Source organism: Myotis brandtii, unplaced genomic scaffold, assembly GCF_000412655.1.
Source record: "Myotis brandtii unplaced genomic scaffold, ASM41265v1 scaffold165, whole genome shotgun sequence".
Classification (NCBI taxonomy): Eukaryota; Metazoa; Chordata; class Mammalia; order Chiroptera; family Vespertilionidae; genus Myotis; species Myotis brandtii.
In genome coordinates this window covers 805,989-809,930 of record NW_005356042.1, presented here as the reverse complement: position 1 = coordinate 809,930, position 3,942 = coordinate 805,989, and the positions used below count along the sequence as shown (strand labels likewise).

The following is a 3,942-nucleotide window of genomic DNA, read 5'->3' as shown; positions in this document are numbered from 1 at the left end:
ACAGTGGTTTTCTGTGCTAAGTGTCCTCTAGGGCCCAGTGGTTCAGCCTCCCCAATTACCTGAGGAGGACACTCTTGATGCACCCCCTTGTGGTCTTTGTTCACAGTCTTGTTGTAATTAAGCCTTGATTGTTGTAGTTATCACTGGGAGGAATTGACCTGCAGGCCTATTGGCTGTGAGAATCAGCTGTGTCTGCAGTGGGAGAACTTCTGTGCTGGAGACACCCCTCTGGGGCAAGACTTGCTTCAATGGGGCTTTGGTGCTCACTGAGTCTGCTCCCTGAGTGTGTCTTTTATGGTTCCACGGAGCTGCAAACTGGATGGTCCCACTCTGACCTCTGGGTACATTGGCTCCTGGATCTCTAGGGAGGTGCTAATCTAGCCTCTGCCTTAGGCTATCCAGCAAAAGCCTCCCAGCAGGGCTTGGGCGGTGTGGGTCCCACGGGATCAACAGGGTGCTGCTAGCAGTTATGGCTGCTCTCAGTCTTGCCCTCAGAGGCTCTGCTTCTCAGTGTCCCGGTAATTGCTGCAAGCCCCTCAGAGAGAAAGCTGCCCTGGAGTTCCAACCGATGCCAGACAGTCCCGCTTCTCCTGTATGAGTCTGGGTCCCTAGAGACTTGCCCGGAACTGGAGCTCAGAGCCTGAGACTCCGTCCCTATTGAAAACGTCAACCGCGCCCTCAGCCCCCAGCCCGCTCTGCATGCACTCCGCACCTTAGTATTTTACTTCCGCACTGCGCCTCCTCTGAATCTCGGTATGCTTTTCTCTTTCCTTCTAGTTGTAGAATTTCCACTCAGCCAGCCTTGCTGTGGTTCTGGATGATGTCCTTTCCGTCTTTTAGTTGTATTTTTCAAGTGGTTGTTCGAGGCAGCAAACTCCGGTGTTTACCTATGCCGCCATCTTGGTTCTCCTCTGGATTGGTGTTTCAAGATTCTTAGGATATATTCACAGAAGTGGGATCACTGGATCAAAAGGTAGTTCCTTTTTTTTTTTTTTTTTTTTTTTGGAAACTCCATACTGTTTTCCACAGTGGCTGCACAAGTCTGCATTTATCAACCTTTATTACACAAACTACATTGCTTTCTGGATTGGGATTATATTTGACAATTCAGAGATGTTCATTAATATTTTTCTAAAGCGTGTGCAATTACAAAAAGGTATAAAAGTGAATCAGAAGTACCAGTTTAAAACAGACAAGCTGGCCCGCCTGGTGTGGCTCAGGGGTTGAGCATCGACCCATGAACCAGGAGGTCACCAGTTCAATTCCCAATCAGGGCACATGCCCAGGTTGCAGGCTCTGTCCCCAGTAGGGGGTGTGCAGGAGGCAGCCGATCAATGATTCTCTCACCATTGATAATTCCATCTCTCTCTCCCTATCCCTTCCTCTCTCTCTAAAAATCAATAAAAACATTTTTTTAAAAACAGATAAGCTAGGCTGGGGCCCTGGCTACAGAGGAGGCTGGCATAGCATGTAACTGCCATCTCCCTTGAGAGCCTGAAGAGAGCTTAATCTTGGGAGGTGAAGGCCTCTCTGGCATATAAATACTAGGCCATCCAAGAATAATAAAAATCCACCATGACCACACTCTCTGTCCATTAAACATATTACTATGCACCATATGCCACATTAAATGTAATATTTATAACCTGTAGAAATAATACAATTTCCCAAGCAAATTGACTTCTCTTTGTGTCAAAGCTTACCAACATGCTAGTAATGAATCGACAAAATAAGTATGCAAGTTCAGAAAGGGTAGGAAAAAAAATATTTCACATCCTTCAAAAGAAAACTTACATAAAGAACTGGATTTTACAACAGCCTTAAATGACACATTAGACCAGATAGATTTGATTAATGTTTTCAGAGCATTTTACCCCAAAGCAGCAGAATATACATTCTTTTCAAGTGCACATGGAACTCTTTCCATGTTAGACCATGTGTTAGGCCACAAAATAAGTTTCAATAAATTTAAGAAGATTAAAATCAAATATCTTCTCTAACCACAATGGTATGAAACTAGACATCAAATACATGAAAAACACTTAAGATCATGGAGGCTAAAAAAAACAAGCTACTAAACAATGAGTAGATTAACAGTGAGATCAAGGAAGAAATCAAAAGATACCTTGAGAAAAATGAAAACAGAACAATCCAAAATCTATGAAACACAGTGAAAGCCATCTTAAAAGAGAAGTTTATAGCAATACAGGCCAACCTAAAGAAACAAGAAAAATCTCAAATAAACAGTCTAACCTTACACCTAAAGTTACTAGAAAAAGAACAACAAACAAAGCCTAACATGAATTGAATGAAGGAAATAATAAATATCAGAGTGGAAATAAACAAGATGAGTCTAAAAGGACAATACAAAAGATCAATGAAACCAAGAGCTGGTTCTTTGAAAAGATAAACAAGACTTATAAACCATTAATCAGACTCATCAAGAAAAAAAGGAGAGGACCCATATAAGTAAAATAAAAATGAAAGAGAAGTTAACAGCTAATACCACAGAAATACAATGAGTTATAGGAATATTTTACAAACAAATATATACCAACAAATTGGACGATCTGGAAGAAATGGATAAACTCCTAGAAACACACAATCTTCCAAGAAGAAACAGAAAATCTGAACAGACCAATTACAACCAACAAAATCAAAGCAGTAATCAAAAAACTCCCAACAAAAGTCCTGAACCAGGTGGCTTCAGAGGTGAATTTTATCAAGCATTCAGAAAAACCAACACCTATCCTTCTCAAACTACTCCAAAAAAAATCAACAGGAGGGAATCTCAAGCTCCTTTTATGAAGGCAGCATTATACTGATTCCAAAGCCAAATAAAGACACTACAAAGAAAAAAATTAATTAAGACTGCTTTCACTGTGTTTCATAGATTTCTATTGCCTGGCAATGGGCAAAGAGAAACCTGATTGGTGGTGTTGCTCTTATATCAGTCAGGAGCAAAGCAAACATACAGTCCTTAGTTCAGCCTAATTTGATGCCTGTGTTGGTGGCCAGAGTTGTTTTATGCCTGGGAAACATTTAAAAAAGAAAAATTAAAGAAAAGTATACACCAGTATCCCTAATGAACATAAATGGAAAATTCCTCAACAAAATATTAGCAAACCAAATTCAGCAATATATCAAAAAGATGATACACCATGAAAAAGTGGAATTTATCCTTGGCATGCAAAGATGCTTCAATATCCAGAAATAAATTAATATGACACACCACAGAAACAAAATGAAGGATAAAAATATCATCATATCAATAGATGCATAGAAAACATTTGACAAAATCCAGCACTCATTTATAATAAAAACTCTCAACAAAGTGAAAATAGAGAAAACACACCAAAACATAATAAAGGCCATCTATAATAAACCCAGATAACATACTCAATAGGGAAAAATTAAAAGCTTTTCAGAAATAAGATCAGGAACAATAGAGAGATGTCCACTTTCACCACTCTTATTCAACATAATACTGGAAGTCCTAGCCACAGAATCAGACAAGAAGAAGAAATAAAATGTATCCAAATTGGAAAGAAAGAAATAAAACTGTCATTATTTGAAGATGACATAATACTGTAATATAGAGAAATCTAAAGATTCCATTTTTAAAAGCTACTAGAACTGCCCTAGCCGGTTTGGCTCAATGGATAGAGTGTCGGCGTGCAAACTGAAGGGCTATGGATTCAATATCCTCAGGTAAGAATTAACCAAAAAAGAAGCTACTAAAACTGATAAATAAATTCGGTAAAATAGCAGGATACAAAATTAATATTCAGAAATCAGTTGCATTTTTATACACCAATAATGAAGTATCAGACAGAGAAACCTAGAAAACAATGACATTTATAATTGCATCAAAAAATACCTAGGGAGGGGAGGGGCGGGGCCCGGCTGGAGGCGGGCGGGCAGCTGGCTGTAGAGCCCGCG

General features: G+C 39.4%; 1 protein-coding gene across 1 annotated transcript in view; it reads left to right on the top strand.

Annotated features, from left to right (window-relative positions):
• Positions 1 to 3,942, top strand: part of LOC102259673 (microtubule-associated serine/threonine-protein kinase 2-like) — a 56,888-nt gene that overhangs the window by 47,572 nt on the left and 5,374 nt on the right.